The 9080-nt window shown below is 37.8% G+C and overlaps 1 long non-coding RNA gene across 1 annotated transcript in view; it reads left to right on the top strand.

Moving 5' to 3' along the window:
- Nucleotides 1–3348: 3348 nt before the first annotated feature.
- Nucleotides 3349–9080, top strand: part of LOC135116156 (uncharacterized) — a 49827-nt gene continuing 44095 nt past the window's right edge. Inside the window, exon 1 of the long non-coding RNA XR_010276195.1 lies at nucleotides 3349–3582. This is a non-coding gene — a long non-coding RNA (uncharacterized LOC135116156). The remainder of the gene's footprint in view (nucleotides 3583–9080) is intronic.

Genomic DNA, 9080 nt, shown 5'->3' with positions numbered 1-9080 from the left:
TCTCATGTTTCTACGGGATCCATAAGTTTGTAGGAAAATTTTTTTAAATCGTACCTGTATCTTTGCTTTATTCTCGTTGTTATCTACGAATCCTCAAATGTATTTCATAAGTTTGTAGAGAGATCTTTGTGTAGTGATGAAAACCAGACGAAATGAACGAACAAACACACACTTGCAAACAATTTATGTAACGCAGTTGATTATTCTTTGTCATTCAACGACAATAACAACAACAACAACCAGAAGCAAAGACTTACGTATTTTGACCCTTGATCCCTGCGGAGCGTCAGTCAACTGGCCCCTCACCACGCATTCAGCTTCCTCGGGGTGCCTCGCGTGGCGGAAAATATCATAAAACAAAACTAATGACATCTTGTTGCTCTTAATCATGAATTAAACCTTTGTGTTGCCTGGGGTGTTGCTGCGAGGGACACACAGGGACTCATGGCCAAAGGAATGCTGCTCGCTCTCAATCATGCTGCTCGAGAGAGAGAGAGAGAGAGAGAGAGAGAGAGAGAGAGAGAGAGAGAGAGAGAGAAATCACATTCTTTTCCTGTGATTTCGTGGTCCAGTGTGTGTGTGTGTGTGTGTGTGTGTGTGTGTGTGTGTGTGCGTGCGTGCGTGCGTGCGTGCGTACACGCACGCACGCACACACACACACACACACACACACACACACACACACACACACACACACACACACACACACACACACTGGGCCACGAAATCACAGGAAAAGGATGTGATTTCTCTCTCTCTCTCTCTCTCTCTCTCTCTCTCTCTCTCTCTCTCTCTCTCTCTCTCTCTCTCTCTCTCTCTCTCTCTCTCTCAATACTTCCTCTTCCTTGTATTTTCCTCCTCCTCCTCCTTATCTCCGTCGACTCTCCACTTATCACTTCGCCTCCTGAACTATGTCATTGTCTTATCGTCTCCTCCTCCTCCTCCTCTTCTTCCTCCTCCACTGTTTTTTACTTGTTCTTTTTCCTCCTCTAGCTCCTTCTCAGTCACTCTATTTTTTTTTTTTTATGTTTTCCTTCTCCTCCTCCTCCTCCTCCTCCTCCTCCTCTTCCTTATTTCATTATCATCATAATTTCTCCTTCTCTTTCTCCTCTTCCCCCTTCTTTTGTATCTTCATCTACACTAAATTTAATTGTTCTTTCTCCTCTACCTCCTCCTCTTCTTCCTCCTCATCCTTTTCCTCCTTTACCACCTCCAATATATTGCTCTTGTTCTTCCTCCAACTCTTCTTCCTCCTCTACAATATTTTCTTCTTGTTCTCTCTTCTCATCATCATCTTAATTTCTTCTTCTTTTGTTGCTGTTGTTGTTGTCCTCTTCCTTCTCCTCCTATCCTCTCTCTCTCTCTCTCTCTCTCTCTCTCTCTCTCTCTCTCTCTCTCTCTCTCTCTCTCTCTCTCTCTCTCTCTCTCTCTCTCTCTCTCTCTCTCTCTCTCTCTCTCTCTCTCTCTCTCTCTCTCTCTCTCTCTCTCTCTCTCTCTCTCTTATATGGCATTAGATAGAGTTGCATGTTTCTCTTTCAACCTTTCCTGTCACACTGTATGACAGTTTCTCTGTGCTCTGTGCTGCATGGTGTTCCCTCCTTGATGAACCTTGCTGTCTTTTTACCTTAAACTTGTGGAATGTGTAGTGGTAGCATGCTCACACACACCCAGTAAAGATCTTGCTGTCTGATCTTTCCTTTGTGTTCCTTTGTATTCCTCTTCGTCCTCCTGAAAGTCTTGTCACGCACATCTCTCCCCCACACAACAGACAGACACACTTCAGTGATCCTCCTGCTTAATTGGAAAAAAAAAAAAAAAATTGGCAGTTTTCACGCCTCACTGAGATCTTGACCACTTTAGTTCATCGACACATTACCAAGAGCCGGCAGTTTTTCTTCTTCCGTCTTTCTTGTTCTTATTTCTTCTTTATTTGTTTTTAGCGTCATTTTACTTTTTTTTTGGGGGGGAGGTTTGCTGTTTTCTTTTTCTTTTTTCTTAATGTTTTCTTTTTTTTTCTCTCTTTTTAATACTTCTTCTTTTTCTTCTTCTTCTTCTTCTTCTGTTGCTGTTATTGTTTTCGTTATTATCGATGTGTTGTTGTTGCTCCTGATGTTGCTGTGTTGTTGTTGTTGATGTTGTTTCGTTTATTCTTCTCCTCCTCCTACTCTTATCATTCTCTTCTTCTTTTCCTATTCCTCCTTCCCACACCCACACTCTCCACCACCCCCACACTCACACAACCCACCCTACACACCCACTCGATCCCCAACACACACACACACACACACACACACACACACACACACACACACACACACACACACACTTGTTGTAAATAACCGAACCCTTCTGCTGCTCTCACGACGGAGATGAACGGTTCTCTTGCCTCACTCTATATCTCACGCTGAGGGTCTGCGTGGCGAGTCTAGAGGGTCAGATGGTGAGGTGAGCGAGAGGCGAGTGAGAGAGGTGGGAAAGGAAAGAGACGTGTGAGGGTGAGAAGTAAGATGGTAAGAGGGAGAGTGAGTGATAGAGGTAAGAAAGAGAGGCAAGTGAGGGGAAGGAAGGGAGAACGAGGCGAGTGAGAAGGAATGGGATGGGAGAGTAAAGGTGCAAAAAGGAGATATAGAGATAAACTGAATGATTGATTTGTAGCATGTACACACAGATACACTAGTCTCACCTACATATACAAATTTAACAATTTCTCGCATATCCCATTTTCTCTCACTCACCATGTTCTGCTCTGCTCTTCAACACAACCTCATGCATTTTCTTTTTTTTTTTACTATTCATCCATACATTCTTCACCACACACCATAAATAAAAAATATCACACGAACATTTTATTTACTATTATTATTTTCTTCAGAATATGTGATGCGTGTTTCACTGTTTTGTTTTTTAAATGCATTATTGTACAAGTTTGTGTTATATTTAATATTAAGTATTTACTTATATATATATATATGGTTATGTGATTAACATAACGTCTGACGTTTATCTATCTACAACAATCTCTTATGGTAGTAATTTTTCGTAACATTGTCTAATATACTATGAATGAAACTGACTCATAAAACATAGTAAGTATATCTACGTATCATTACTTATCTCGTTGTAACAAGTCACTATTTTATCTACATACAGTGTTGCCAGATCCACAGATTTTCCTGAGGTTCTACAGATTTCAGACCTCGTTTCAGATTTTCAGATTTTTTTTTCTACATGGACAAAATCTACAGATATTTTCCTCACTTAAGGCACTTACTTAAGAATATGGTATGCATGAGTTCGGGAAAGATGCCCTGTATTTTTCTTTTCCCTTGCGGGAGTTGCCGATAAAAAAGGCCAGCCCTCCCCTAGAAGGAGGCACCTGCAACATCAAGTTTTAGTTCAGAGGCTACATAAAGATCAAGATCATCCTGATCCCCGAGGCCCGAGGGCGCGCGCGTCATGTAAACAAAGTACAAACCTACTCCCACAGTCCCACAGCCTGCCCTACACGACCCCAGCAAACACACAAGAACAAGCTATAGAGCTACATCGTCGCTATACCCTTACAACTACAAGCTATAGCAAGTAAGTAAGCTCTGCATGCTCAGAGGCGTAACAATAGAGTGGCAGAGGTAGCAAACTGCCACGGGGCCAGGGCCTATATAATAATGATTAGGTAAAGGGGGCCCGAGCCTATGGACGTAGAGTCTCGAAAAGGGGCCAAGGGACCCAAGGGGTATGTGCCCATGGCCGAAAAAAAAACTAATAATGTAGGCTACTGCTTACCCGGATTTCGCACTGGCCTTGTGTCCCAGGTTAACGGATTATATTCACCACAGGCTCAAAGGCCGATGTGGCGGGAGATGACTTTTTAATTTTAATTTTTTAATTTTAATGACTTAAGAAAAAAGTATTTCAAATTCCTCTATATAATACTGGCAAATGATCATTAACAGAAACTGAGAAGACATTACACAATGTTATTGTTATTGTATACCTGTGACCCCCAGTATAATATTGATAATTTTTAAAGGAAGAGGTGCGAGAAGTTTTTCACGTTTTGTGATTGTTTTACATTACTATATTCTTTTATAAATGGGCTACAACTGATAATGACCATACACCTTATGAAAGATCATGTTGATTACGAATTGTGAACTTAATTTTAATTAATTTTAATGTTTGACTCATAATACAAATAGCAATGCATTGAAGAAAGTTGTAATTAATATCTTCACAATGATATCAATCATATTTTTGTATATCAGATGATGGCAAACAGAGTATAATTTTCTCTATTAATAATAGTTTTTATGTATAATGAATTGGATATATCATGCCTCCCAAACATTTTTTATGCATGTAACTTAAAACATGAGATGAAGGCAGGGATGCTTCCTAGCACTTGTTTTTTTTTTCTGAATTTGTATGGACTGGGTACTGGATAGAGTAGTTGGCCAAATATGGTGCATGTGTTGATTGATAGCTTGAAGGCATGAGTGGCTGTGGATTAATTGGGTTAATTTGGGTTTGCTCACCTTCAATTATTTTGAGATTATGACTGCATGTTGGCATGTTTGTAAAATAAGCTTTTTGCATGTTTCGGACAATAAAAAAATGGACGGTGAAGAATCAGATAACTACAATTCAGAGGAAGATAAAAAAAAGGGATGCAAAAACAAAAAAAATTAGGTACTGCAATAAATATTCTTCTTCCTACGAAAATTATCCAGTTTTTAAAGGCTGGATTAAAGCCAGCACAAAAGGTGATCTTTATGCCTATTGCATCCCTTGTGATAAACATTTGAAACTGACTGCAGGAAAAACAGATCTTAAGAGGCATGCTGATAATAAGAAACATACGGATGCAGCTAAAGAAGTTCAGAGTAATAGGCCCATTACTAACATCTTCAGCTCTAAAATAAGCCAGAGTAAAGTAAATTCAGCTGAACTGAGGATGGCTGCATTCATAGCAGAGCATGATTTACCCATGACAGTTGCAGATCATTTACCTAAACTTGTAGAAGCTATGTGTCCAGATTCTAAAATTGCTACAGAAGTTAAATGTGCTAGAACAAAAGTAACTGCCCTGATTAATCATGTGACAGGGCAAGAAAGCAAAGTAAAATTAATTGATCAATTAAAGACAAATAAGTTTTCATTAATTGTTGATGAGTCAACTGACAAAGGCTGTGTTAAACATTTATGCATGGTAGCTAGGGTTATGATTGAAAATGAGGTGAAGGACTGTTTTCTAAGCTTGATTCCTCTCAAAGATGCCACAGCTGATTCCTTGTACAATCATGTAATAGAATTCTTTAGGAAGCACAATATTCCATACAAAGAAAATTTGATTGGTTTTGCTGCTGATGGTGCAAATGCTATGTTGGGAGCACATCACTCATTGTCATCTCTGCTGAAAAAAGATATCCCTAACTTATTTATGATGAAATGTATTTGCCATTCTTTTGCCTTGTGTGCTTCATATGCTTGCTTAAAGCTTCCTCGTTCACTGGAGGATCTAGCAAGGGATATTTATAATTATTTTCATTGTAGTCCAAAGAAGATGGGTGACTTTGAGGAATTTCAAAAGTTCATTCAAGTTAAACCACATAAGCTCCTACACCCTTCTCAGACTAGATGGTTGTCACTAGAAATGGTGGTGGCAAGGTTGCTTGAGCAATATGAGGCACTTAAGCTATATTTTACCAATGCTGTGCTAGGTGATAGATTGATTGCATCTGAAACAATCTTAAATAGGCTATGCAATCCTATGACCAAACTGTATCTTCTTTTTTTGGAATGTGTTGCCTCTTTTTAATAACTTAAACAAGCAAATGCAGGCAGAATCAACACAAGTACATGTCCTGTATAACTCAGTTTCATCTACTCTCAAAACAATTTTAGGATTCTACATGAAGCCAGGGTACCTCAACAAGACTCAATTAACAAAAATCAATTATAGAGATCCTGGAAAATTTCTTCCATTAGGTAAAGTTTATCTTGGTGTAAAAGTGACACTGCAGCTGAGAAATTCAACTTATGAAAAGGAAGAACTACAGAATTTTAGGTTATCTTGTTTGGATTTCTACATTGAAGCTAGCTCCCAGATATATAAGAGGTTTGATTTTGACTCTATGACTGTAATAAAATCCCTGAGAGCTTTGACCCCAAAGGTAGTGATTGATAGAGAAATACCTTCCATTATTGATCTTATCAGTGTGTTTGGAGCTACTGCCACAGATATTCAGGCAATCGACACTGAATGGAGGCTGCTAGCAAATTCTCTAGATTCAATGAATGTTACTTCAGATATGATGCCACAAAATTTCTGGTGTACAGTAAGTTTAACAAGGCTATGTGATAATGCATTAATGTTTCCAAATCTTGCTGCTTTCATGCAAACACTGTTGTCTCTACCTCATTCTAGTGCCAGTGTAGAAAGAATTTTTTCTGCAGTCAATAGAATGAAAACAAAAGCAAGAAACAAATTGTCAACAGAAACCATCTCAGGCTTGCTACATACAAAACAACTTTTAAAGGGAGCATTCTGTTATGACTTCAATGTAACAAATTCACTTTTGGAAAGGAAAGCATCTACAGGAAGTTCTATGTATGAGTAACTCCTATGATCAGATTTATTTTCTATCTGCTAGCATTATGTCATTATCCCATATATGCTTGATATATACTGCTTGATATATACTGCTTGATATGTCATGTGATCTCATTAGCTTTATTATGTCCTGTGTATGAGTGCAATTTTTCTTTTTCACACAGTGCTTCTCTCAATTTATTTTCTATCTGCTAGCATTATGTCATTATCCCATATACTCGTATGCTTGATATATACTGCTTGATATATACTGCTTGATATGTTATGTGATCTCATTAGCTTTATTATGTCCTGTGTATGAGTGCAGTTTTTCTTTTTCACACAGTGCTTCTCTCAATTTAGTTTCTATCTGCTAGCATTGTCATTATCCAATATATGCTTGATATATACTGCTTGATATGTCATGTGATCTCATTAGCTTTATTATGTCCTGTGTATGAGTGCAGTTTTCTTTTTCATACAGTACTTCTCTCGCTACAAATGGTTTATGCTGGGTGTGTAATATGTGTAAAATTGTATGTAGTTGTATTAAGACGTCGTCAAACGGGATATGCAACCACTATTTTTTCACAAATATCGCAAGTATTGAGATTTAGCTTCCATTTCTAAAATCTCCCGTGTGACGTCGCCTTTATGGGTTACACTTCCTAAATGCTTGTTTTGAGTTAAAATTAACTAAATACCCTTTGTTCTGTTTATGTGGAGTTACCATAGGGCTAATGAAATTTCATTATTAACATATTTTTCCTCAGAAATTTTCCTTATGGGTTACAGATTTCTACAGATATTTTGTCAGATTTGGTCAGATTATGCATAATTCAGTCTGGCAACACTGTCTACATATTCATCTATCTTATATATAGGTCTGTATATCCATATGCGATGACGTGTAGATAACGTGGAGTATAGTGACGTGTGTCTGTATGGTGTGTGTTTCTGTGGTGACTGCATAAGGTGAAATGTCAGTTCATGACGTGTCCTGTCAGTCACGGCACGTCTGCAGTGTGAGGTGGTGACGCGTCCATTCAATCAGTGTCTGTCCCCCCGCAGCGCACTGTTGACTTGCGTAGTGACAAGCACACCCGCATATCCTATTGTGATCATCTGCTGGATAACGTAATCTAAATATTCTCTCTCTCTCTCTCTCTCTCTCTCTCTCTCTCTCTCTCTCTCTCTCTCTCTCTCTCTCTCTCTCTCTCTCTCTCTCTCTCTCTCTCTCTCTCTCTCTCTCTCGTAACTAAAACAACACAAACATATCAATATCAACACGCACAAAATGTTAATAATAATAATAATAATAATAATAATAATAATAATAATAATAATAATAATAAACACTACGACCACCATTATCTCCACCACCACCACTGCCACCGCCAGCAACAGTAATAATAATAACTAAAGCACCTGCAATAACACTCACCACCAAGCTTAGCAGAGAGCGGCCTGTAGTGAAAGCCAGCAATTAATTCTGGTGGCGGTAAAATGGCGGTGTTAGTAGTTAGTGTGTGTGTGTGTGTGTGTGTGTGTGTGTGTGTGTTAATCCCAAATGCATAGCTACTTTTCAGACGTCACACACAAACACGCAAACAGTGAGTCACGAAATAATAGGAATATGATATGATTCTCTCTCTCTCTCTCTCTCTCTCTCTCTCTCTCTCTCTCTCTCTCTCTCTCTCTCTCTCTCTCTCTCTCTCTCACACGAAACACATTTTACCGTATGCGGTCACCACACAAACGCATATCATCATGGAGACGCGTCACCACACACACACGCGTCATTATCGGACACAGGCTCATGTTACTGTACTGCACGTTGTCATCTACACGTCATCGTATAACTATATACTTATAGATCGATATCTAGTTAGATGATTTTTACAATATACAGTGACTGTTGATTCAAGGAGAGAGAAAGAGAGAATAATAGTTCATAGATATACTCTCTAAGTAAAATGATTCTGTGTTAATCTCACACGTGGCATTTCAAAGTTCTCAATATAAACTCTATATTAAAATTAAATAAATATAAAAGTAAAAATAGAAATAAAATAGAAATAGAAATAAATATAAATAAATAAATAAATAAATAAATAAATAAATAAATTCATCAAAACCATCGGTGACTAAATAAGCACAAGTATAATTTCAAGATTATATATGCATGAATAAATATTTACAGATTAAATATCAAAAAAAAAAATACAATAATTCGTATAATAATAAAACAAAAAAAGTATATTTAAAAAATACTCAACAAAAATATTATTTGTAAATAAAATGTTTATGTAATATTGTGCAAAACTGTTGTCTTATGAAAAATTTATCGATAAAATATAAAAAAAGAAAAAGAAATACAAGAGTGTTTTGAAAGAGCAAACAGCAGACCATGGTGAGTGAGAGAAAATGGAATGTCAGAGAAAATGCTTTAAATTTGTGAGTGACTAGTGTAATTGTGTGTACCTGC

Source organism: Scylla paramamosain, chromosome 30 (genome assembly GCF_035594125.1).
Source record: "Scylla paramamosain isolate STU-SP2022 chromosome 30, ASM3559412v1, whole genome shotgun sequence".
NCBI classification, from domain to species: domain Eukaryota; kingdom Metazoa; phylum Arthropoda; class Malacostraca; order Decapoda; family Portunidae; genus Scylla; species Scylla paramamosain.
This window is presented reverse-complemented; position numbering and strand designations above follow the sequence as displayed.